The sequence below is a fragment of the Cryptomeria japonica genome, chromosome 8 (assembly GCF_030272615.1).
Source record: "Cryptomeria japonica chromosome 8, Sugi_1.0, whole genome shotgun sequence".
NCBI lineage: Eukaryota > Viridiplantae > Streptophyta > Pinopsida > Cupressales > Cupressaceae > Cryptomeria > Cryptomeria japonica.
This window is the reverse complement of record NC_081412.1, coordinates 649,558,679-649,569,895: the sequence shown is the minus strand read 5'-3', so window position 1 is coordinate 649,569,895 and position 11,217 is coordinate 649,558,679.

The following is an 11,217-nucleotide window of genomic DNA, read 5'->3' as shown; positions in this document are numbered from 1 at the left end:
CTCATTGATCATATGGTCTCTAGAATAACATAACTTGATACCCATAGATATCAGCATTGTTGATTTGATCACTGAATGATGTCTATATGATCTTTGTGAAATGTGTATGATCAATTTTATTTTTTATTTTTCTTATTTTTACATAGCGCATTTATATATAACTAACAAGTTTATTGTAATATAACTCAACATGTCTTTAAGAGGTATTGACCTAGGTCTCTTCCTTGGGGATGACTCTACATGGATAGAAGACTTTACTTCACCTTTGTTTCTACTTTATCTTTTCTTTCTTTTGATATTCTCACCTAGGTCAGGGTAAAATTTAACATCATAAATTATACACATATAATTTCATGCCTCACAAGTCTTCTCATTGGCTGAATTAAAGACAATGAAGACAACCTTAGCCTACAAACCATCCTATCCATTTATCATCTTTAATTCTATGATTTTCAAGTCTAGATTGAGTTGACATGAGTTCATATCATAGGGATGTCCATGCATCATGTATTCATGCTACAAATATCGAATAATGAAGGTATTCATTGTGATGTTACACATGTTATATCTAGAAGTATGATACCCCTCTACGCTCACACTAACATTAGGATCATTGTTAGTCCCTTAAAAATTCCTGTTTGGTCTTCATTAATCTATCTTTCATATTTTGAAAGAACTCTCTTGCATTCTATAAAGACTCTCATGCACTTTGAAGCTTCCTCTCACAAATTCTTTATATATCCTTGAGCATGCAATCTCACCATATTTTTCCATTACTAACCATCAATTTTTTTATGACTTGGAGATTGTTTCCTCTTGTCATTCAAATGAGTTATAACACTTGTGGGATTTGAATTAGGGTAAATCTTTGGGTTATCATATCATTTTGATCTATTGTTTTCATACTAGGATAATAATTTATTTCATGTCATTTCTCTTTATCCATTTTTATCATGATCATGTCTATAAGCTCTCCATGAAAGTGAAAACAACAAAGTGGGAATTTGACTAAGGAAATCCTCTAAACACTACTTCCAACATTTCATATTTTAGTCTCGTTTGTAGGTTTTCATGAAGAAGAACATCATTTTTATTGTAGCTTCATTTCATGGACCCTAATGAATATTCCTCTGCTTCCTCCTTGTGTTTATTATTGTTGTAATTCTACTTACAAGATTTCTATTTCAAAATTTAATCATATTTATCTTACAAGATTTTGTGGTTTTGATTCTATATTGTTTGGTATAGACTTCTATAGTTTTTCCATAGAGGACATTTGCATGTATTACTCTCATCCTTGAACCATGTGTATTGCTTGGATAGAGAGATCACAAAGCTATCCAAAAGGTCTCTATGACTTGAACTTTGTTTTCCACTTAACTAAACATTTTAACAAATTTTATCTAGTTAGTTAAATATCCCAACATCTTGATAGTGAACAGTCTTAGGGATTGTAATTTCTAGAGGGTTTGTGTTGAGTAGAGAGTTAGAACTTGAGTCCATGAAGGGTTTGATTATATTTTATCATGGTTTGATTTTATTCTTCTACAAGGTTTTCTATCTCCTTTACAATTTTTTTTTCTTAAAAGAGAACGTTTACTTAGGATAGAAGTCAAAACCCAAATGGAAATACTTGAAATGGTAAAAGTTACATTTGATCATTGTATCTGTGTTGGTAGTCTGCATTGATCATTGTATGCCTTATTGATGCATGATCATCCTTGGTTCTTGGTAATATTGTATCAATCAAAAACATTTATTTTCAATTTGTTTCTTGTTTTGTAGTTTCAACATTTCTTTCTATATTTTCTTGCATTTCTCACTAGACCTTGTGGATCTGGATTTTTCTTGTGAATAAGATCATATTCCTTATTCGTAAACCATGGGACTTTGAATCATTTTCTGACAAGTTGTCACTTCTAGATTTCAAGATAGTTTTTTGCCTTAGAACATCAGAACTGGCTGGTCCTATTTTGCTATTGGTGAATATTACAGATCCTTTCTCTAGCTTACAGAGCCCCAGTTTGTTAGTTACAATGTTCCTTGGCATGTGGTTGACCTTTTCTCTTATCCTCTCTTGCTTCTTTGGAGTTTTTGGAAGAATCTCTTTAGCAGAGGCCAACTTGGTGGTGTTACACATTTGATCTTGTTCTTTAGCATTTGAACTCTCTTGGGCCAACCCAGATCCCTCTTGACCATATAAATCAATGTAATGTAGTATCATAATTTATTAGAGAGAACATAGAAGACATATCTTAAGATTTAGAGATCTAGAGTTGATTGATTCTATAATTGACCATGGATGTGGTAGGCCAGTGAGCTAAATGTTGTCACATAGATGTTACAAGTTATTAATAATCAGTTTTCATGATTTAATTCATTTAGTTATGCATTGCCTCCATCATATCCTCTTATTTCCATTGTGTTTACTCTTTCTTCCTAGTCTGGATTGATCTATTTGAGGTCCCTACTAACAGATGACTACATCAAGTGGTATCAGAGCAAGATTTCATTCTAGAGATTAAATTGTCCTGAAGATTTTTTTGTGGGTTGGTGAACTATGGATCCGACCTGCAGCTATAGAGGACTACCGTAAATATGGCGTGAAGAGGAAGTAGGAATGGTGGAGTGTGTGGGAATACAAACCCTACTATAATGGAAATGTTGAGAAGAATTACAGACCAATTAGAAGCCATTGAGATACCCCAAAAAAAGGCCAACATATTGAAGATGTGAGAAAATAAGAAGAAGAAGAAGCACCAACAAGTAGAAAAGCCATTGGCAATTGATTCAGATGAAGAGAGGTTGTTGAGGGTTTTGAGTAGGGTGAACACTAAATGACATCTTATCCCACCAGAGTATGATGGAAAGTTAGATTTGGATGAATTAATGGATTGGATCTCAAAAATGGAGAATTCCTTTGATTTTCAGAACATCACAACAAAAAGGAAGGTGAAATATGCTTTTACCCGATTGAAAGCTCATGGATCTCTTTGGTAGGAACATTTGCAGGTTGATAGAAATAGAAGAGGAAAAGTGAAGACCAAATAATGGGAGTAGATGGTTACCAAGTTAAAATCAAAGTTTATGCCAGCTTATTACCTTGTAAATCTATTTTGGAAGTTGCAAAACATGAAGCAGAAAGAATCTAGTGTGAAGGAGTATACCAAAGCATTGTACAAGCTAAATATTAGATCTGAACATGTCAATGATGATATTGAACAAGTAACAAGACATTTGAATGGATTTTAGATGTCTATAGAAGATGAAATTAGTTTGATCAAGTTGCAGAGTGTTGAAGAAGCTTACCAGTGTGTCCTAGAAGCATAACAAAAGTTGAACAAAAGACATGAGTAGCGACAGAGAGGTAGAGGTGGAACATTTTCAGGAGAAATATTTCAAGGAGGGAGAGGATATTTTGGAAGAAGAGGAACCTATATAGATTAGAACAAGGACAAGGAAATAAGTAAAGAAGGTAATTCATATTGGAAAGATGACAGAAATTTCTACTGAAAGAGAGAACCTAATGGCTACTAGAATGAGGGTTTTGGAAAAGATGACAAAAGACAAGGTAAGAGAGTGTTTAGATGTACTTTCTTTGAATGTAGATGAGAAGGAAATTGTGCTTTAGAATGTAAGAAGATAAAGAACACTAGAAGAACAACATTAGTAGAAGAAAGCCCCATCAGATCAACTAACAAACTGGAAGATGGAGAACTATTGATTATGAGGAGAGCTTTGTGTCATACTAGAGAAGATTAGGAACCCTTGCAGAGGAAAAAATTGTTCAAAACTATATGTAAGGTATCTGGTAAGTGTTGTAAAGTAGTTATTAATAGTGGTAGTTCAGATAATCTTGTTTCAAATGAAATGGTGAATAAATTAAAGTTAGAAATATTGAAATACCATAAGCCTTATCAGATAGTATGGATTCAGGATGATCATAAGTTGTTAGTAAGTGAGAAATGTTTGGGGAAATAAAAAATTAGAAAATACCATGATGAAGTTTTGTGTGATATTATGTATGTGGATATTTGTCACATTTTGTTGGGTAGACCTTAGCAATTATATAGACATGCAATACATGATGAGAGAAAGAACATATACACTATTGTAACAAATGGGATGAAATAAACCTTGTTACCCTTAGAGGATCCTTTGCAGAGTGAATTATGTACGAATGATAGAAGTTTGGTGGATGGAAGGAAATTCATGGATGGAATAAGACATGAGAATGTGTGTTTTTCCTTAGTTCCTAAGAAGACTCAGAACCTAGATCATGAAGAAGAACAACTAGAGGAAATAAAAGAGTTTCTAACAGAGTATGAAGATATCATTTTAGGTAATGTGCCTAATGGATTACCACCTACGAGGAGTACCAGTCATTGCATGGACTTGATTCCCAGAGCTAGTTTTCCTAACAAAGTTGCACACCAGATGACACTGATAGAGAATGAAGAGCTGGATAGACAAGTGCAAGAATTGTTGAGGAAATATTTGATCAGAGAAAGTTTGAGTCCCTATGTAGTACTAGCATTGTGAGCACCTAAGAAGAATAGAGAATGGAGGATTTGTATTGATTCTAGAGTAATAAACAAGATCATAGTAAAGTACCGATTTCCTTTACCTAGGATAGATGACATGATGACCTGTTTGAGTGGAGCCAAATACTACACAAAGATAGACTTGAAGAGTGGATATCATCATATCAAAATCAAAGAAGGAGATGAGTGAAAGACAACATTCAAGATAAAGGAAAGATTGTGTGCATGGTTGGTGATGCCTTTTGGGTTGAGTAATGCACCAAGTACTTTCATGAGGTTGATGAATGAGGTATTGAATAAATTATTGGATAATTATGTTATTGTATATATGGATGACATTCCAATTTTTAGTACAACAAAAGAAGATCATTTGCTGCATTTAAGACAAGTTTTGCAGAGGTTAAGAAGCATACTTTCATGAAAGAAGAGTTAGTCTATTTGGAATTTGTGATATCTACGGATGGATTGAAGATGGACCCTGACAAGGTAAGAGAAATTTTTGAATGGCCTAGAAAAGAAAACATTGGAGTGGTTAGATCATTTCATGAATTGGTTAGTTTCTACCAGAAGTTTATCAAGAATTTTAGTTTAGTTTTTAGCCCTATGACTAAGACAATGAGAGGAGATAGGAAGGAATTCAAGTGGACAATCAGAGAAAATAAAAGTTATAAATTGTTGAAGTAGAAAGTGATTGAATATCTTGTGTTAAATTTACCAGATTTCAACAAAGTATTTCAAGTGGACTATGATACAAATGGGAATGCAATTGGAGTCATGTTAAGTCAAGAAGGGAGAGAAATAGCTTATTTTAGTGAGAAGTTAAATGATGATAGGAGGAGATATTCAGTGTATGATCAATAATTTTATGCCATAGTTCAAGCCTTGAAGAATTTGACACATTACCTATTACCTAAGGAGTTTGTGTTGTATGCTGATCATCAAGCCTTGCAGTATTTAAATAGTCAGATTAAGTTGACTCAGAGACATATGAGATGCATAGGATTTTTTGTAGATTTACACCTTTGTGTTGAAGAATAGGAGCTGGAAGTCAAACAAAGTTATTGATGCATGAGTAGGAGGAGGAATTTTTTGATAGAGATGAGAGTGATAATATTAGGATTTGAAGAGTTGAAGACCTTGTATGATGATGACCCATATTTTGCAAAACCTTGGAAAGCATGTAGAGCACTAGTTGTGGTAGATAGAAGCAAATTGTTGGATTATTTCATTAAGAATGGGATGTTATTCAAAGGATTTGAGTTGTGTATACCTAAGAGTTCTATAAGGGAGAATCTGATAAAGGAGAAGCATGGTGGAGGATTAGCCAGACACTTTGGTGTTGACAAAATGGTAGCATTGGTGAGTGAACATTACTTTTTGACTTAGATTTATAAGGTCCATGTTAGGAAATTTGTTTAGAGTTGTAGAGTTTGTCAAGTTGTAAAGGGTAGTAGTCAAAATGTGGAATTGTATAAGCCTTTGACAGTTCCAAAGAGACCTTGGAAAGAAATAAGCATGGATTTCATACTTGGATTGCCTAAGACACAGAGAGGAAATGATTCTATATTTGTGGTGGTAGATAGATTCTCGAAGATGAATCATTTGATACCTTATAAGAAGACTTCAAATGCAATGCATATAGCTAACTTATTCTTCAAGGAAGTAGAGAGATTACATGGATTACCTAAGAGCGTAGTTTTAGATAGAGATACTAAATTTGTTATTTATTTTTGGAGAATACTTTGGAAGAAGATAAAGATAGATTTGGAGTTCAGTTATACTTTTCACTCATAGACTAATGGACAGATAGAAGTAGTAAACAAGAGCTTGGAAATTTGTTGAGATCCTTAGTTGGAGAGAAAAGTTGAAGTTGGGATTTGATTCTTGAACAAGTAGAGTTTGCCTACAATAATTTAGTGAACATGAGTACCGAAAGAACGCCTTTTAAGATTGTTACCAGAGCACACCCTAGGGGTATATTTGAATTGAGAGATATTAGTATCAAAGACAATCAGAGTGCAGAGGTAGAAGAATTTGCAGATCACATGAAGGCATTACATACTAAAGTTAAGAAACATTTAGAGGATATGAACAACAAGTATAAGGAGAAAGAATATGATAAGAGAAGACATGAGGAATTTGAAGTTGGCGATGAAGTGATGGTTTATCTAAGAAAATAAAGATTTCCAATTGAAACCTTTAACAAGTTGTAGATGAGGAAGTTTGGACCTTGCAAGATCTTGAGGAAATTCAGTTTCAGAAATACATATGAAGTGTAGCTAATGGATATTTTGAGTATTTCACCTATAAAAATTGCATATCTATATCAGTATAATAAATCAAGATCTATTACCTGGAGTAGTCGGTAGAAGGAGTATCTGGTGAAGTTAAAGGATAGACCAGTTGAAGATTCGTCTTCAATTTCTGAGAAAGAGGTGGACCGCCTTGGTTCTCCTCTAACCTTAGAAAAGTGGAGGGCTCACTTTTTCAACAACCCCATAAGTCTGATGCAAGAGCATCCTTGGTTCTTGGCAATATTGCATCAACCAAAAACATTTCTTTTCAGTTTGTTTCCTATTTTGCAATTTCAGTATTTATTTCTGCATTTTCTCACCAGACCTTATGGAGATGGAATTTTCTTGTGAACTTGATCATCTTCCTTACTCTAAACTGCGAGAATTTTGGATCATTTTTTGGAAAGTTGTTGCTTCCAGATTCTGCGACAGTTTTCTAGTGTAGAACACCAGAACCACCTAAACCTATTTTGCTATTGGTGAATCTTGTTGATCCTTTCCATAGCTTACAGAGCCCTAGTTCATTGATTCCAATGTTCCTTGGAATGTGTCCAACCTTCCCTACATATGATTTGTACTTCATCCTTTTGATTTGGTAGAGGAATCTCTTTGGTGGAGGCCTACCTAGTGGTTTTACATGTTTGATCTTGTTCTTCAGCATTTGATCTCTCATGGACTAACCCAGATCCCTCTTGAGCATATAAATTAATGTAATTTAACATCATAATTAAATATAGAGAATATAAAAGATATATCTTAAGATTTAGAGGTTTGGAGCTGATCAACTATTTAATTGAGCATGTATGTAGCAGGACAGTGAGTTGTATATTGTGACTCGGATGTTACTAGTTATTTTTAAAATTAGATTTCATGATCTAATTCACTCAGTTCTACATTGCCTCCATCATATCCTCTTGCTTTCATTGTCTTTACTCTTGGTGTGCAGTCTAGATTGATCTCTTTAAGGTCTTTCCTAACCGGTGACTGTATCACTTATGGATGATTTTAATTAATCTAGTGGTGTTCTTCCTTTTCTTATCCAACTTGATTATTACCTAGTGTCTTGTGGATATTCAAGATATAATTATTGGAGGTGTTTCATGTTTGAGGTGTTGATTTAGGTCCATACTATGTCTTAGCCAACATTGTTTTTGTCCGCATGTAATATTGTAGCATGTACGGTTATATCTTTATAATTTGTGAAGTGTATTGAGCCAACCTTGACAAATAGGTTGATAATATGTATGAATAAACATAATACTCATGTGAGAGAGTGATTTGTGTGTCTGAATATTGCTTTGATATTTTGGAAGTAGTGAAGAAGTGTGAAGAAGTGGGAAGGAGTAGAATATGTGTTATGTGCTTCACCAGAACTGTAACCAGCCATGAGGAGATGCTATTTTCTTAGTTCATGATCTTCTGTATGTAATTCAAATGTGTTTGTAAGATAGTGATTCTTCCCAGGGTTGTAGCCCTTGTTGTATGTTGTTTTTGAGCAGTGAGCTCTATGTAGTGTGTCTAAATGCATGTACATTCCACATTGTAATATTTCATATACTTCTAACAGGGTATCATCATATTATGGGTAGGTTCCCACTATGGTTTTCCCCTTGACCGGATTTTTTACAAAAAAAATCTTGGTGTTACATGTGTTATTGATGTGGTGATGATTTATGCTTTCATTATTAATTATCAGATCTGAATTTGTGTTTAAGTTGAGTAAATATTTTGAGAAGACTAATTCACCCCCGTCTCTAAATTCTCTTCCTTGTTGCCAATAGATATGAATAAAAATATTCTTACAAAACTAATATTAATGAGGTTTATTATGAAAGTCATTCCTCATTCAAAGTGCATACAAATTACAAGGTCCATTTGAACATGGTTTCCAAACAAGCACATAGGTCACATGGTCTTGGATGTATTAAACAAGAAATTAATATCTTGATGGATATGATGCATAATTATTATAGAGAAGGAATAAGATTCCTTACTTCTCTTTTCTTTTACCACCTCAATGCTTTTGAACATACAAACACTTTCCTCCACATGATATTGGTACAATTCCTAACCATTCTTATTTATCTAGACCAAGCCAAATATTATTAAGACTCTTAATAGGCTATTCAATAACTCTTAGACCTTTAAAATATTATGAAACTTAACAAGGTGATCACACATATTTCTTCTTTTGTCCCTATCATCACATGCATGGTCATACTATTGCTAATTGTACAACCTTTAAATCTAAAATTAAAAAGCTACTTAATATTTTAATAATTCATATTAAAAATAATATTTAATTTCATCATCATTCAATTTATCATACAATTGATTAACATTTTTTCCTACTATGTTGCTCCTCGCTATGTGACATTTGTATCTTACCTTTGAGGGGTTCATTGTCATTTAGGGTGGTACAATTTCATTTAAAATCATACTTGCTTTTAGGGGATCATTGTCATTTAGGGTGGTACAATTTCTTGTACAATCATACCTAGTTGAAAACATAATAGCCTGTGGTTTGATTACTATTGCTTATGATCTAGGGGATAGGAATAGTTTAATGCTTCTATAAGAAAGATCTCATTTCCTTTTTGTTGAAGATATCTCTTTTGTAAAGTATATTGTTAGTTTCATAAATTTGAATATTCTTCATTAGGATGTCCTCCTTTCTTGTGGATATACATATTTCATGAGGATCTCTTCCTTGATTGAAAGTGTATATCGTTTATGATGATATCTAGTTGGAGTTGAAATTTTACATCATTTATTAGGAATTCTCTCTTCTTTCTTTTTAGAAGGTGAGTATTTTTATATAAATCTCCTTCCCCTCTTAGTCGTTGAAATTTTATCTTTTTTTGAGGATATTTTCTTTATATAGGTAGATATCCTTAAACAAGGATTCTCCCTCCCTCTCTCTTATCCTTTTCGATAGCCATATAATTTTTATAAGGATTTTGTAAATGATTCTTGATCTCTTTTGTAGCTTGGACACATGCATTCTTCTTAACTTGATATCTTATTGGTAATGAAGATATGTATCCTTAATAAGGATCTTATTATTATCCTTAATATGTCAACATACTAATATTCTAACGTCATAAGGGAGCATATGATCCTCCATGTTACTGTTTGTGTTGATTTATGTACACCTTAAGTGGTGGTTTTGTTTTACATATTTCTCCTAAAGACGTGATTATCATACTATCTCTATGACCCTTTTTAGCATATTACATTTTTTTTGATCATTTATTATATATTGGATTACTAATTTATCCTCATTTGTGCCTCTTAAAGAATTTATTATATGCAGATTCACTAGTATAGAACAAATTTATAGCCAATGGCATATATACGACTCACTAATATCATCTACTATATAATAACTTGCTAGCTTGATCCCTTTTTTAATATTTTTTATATTTCCCAAGACATTAGTTAATTAGAATAGTGAGGATTTCTAGTTTGTTCAATTTCATTATTTATGCTCCCTAAGGTGTAAATTGCCTAGTATAGCAGGCTTGATAGTGTAATGATTTTGTTGTAATACACAAATTTGGACAACATAACATAACTTGTTCATTAGTATAATTTATAGATTATCTTTAGATCCTTAGCATAAAACAACTTTCTATTTTGAGGTAATAGAATGTATTCTTCTTCTCTTCCCGAATGGTGTACTCTGTTGTCTCCTTCTATAATTTTACTTGTGATTTTGTGAGAGAATTTTAAAGAAAATATTAATATCAAGATTCCTTCAACTTGTTGACTTGGAGCCTTTGTTTTGTTGCTAACAATTTTCTATATATTTTACTAAATTCCTTGTTTTCTTTGTTTATTTTCTTTGTTAGTATATCCTACTTTAGTTGTTTTTGTATTAGCTGATAGGATCCTAAGCTTGTGGGATTGTTTGTCTCAACTTGGTATCATCCTATCCCTAGTATGTCTTTCTCTTAGATACTTTATCTATTTTACCATGGGTATGAGAATAATATATTTAATCCTACTAAAGTGGTAATAGCTAAAGTATCATAAATTTTGACCCTTTACAATTTTATGCTTTATTTTGGCCTTTATGTTAGTGTTCTTTCTTTGAGATTATTTTAATCCCATTGTTGCATTATTATAATCAATTTTTTAATTTTTAAGACAATAAGTTAGCTATCATGATATGTTGATTCAAAAGCTATGTCCTATGTTCTAGACCTTGACACATTATTCTCTCACTTTCTAGTACATTTTTTAGTGGATTAGGATTCCTAATGCCCTTGTCCCTAGAAAGGGGTCTAAATTTAAACTTGTATGAGTATTGAAATCTAGAATTTATGATATGGTCTTGATTTTTTTACTTGATTATTATTTTTCAAGATACTTTA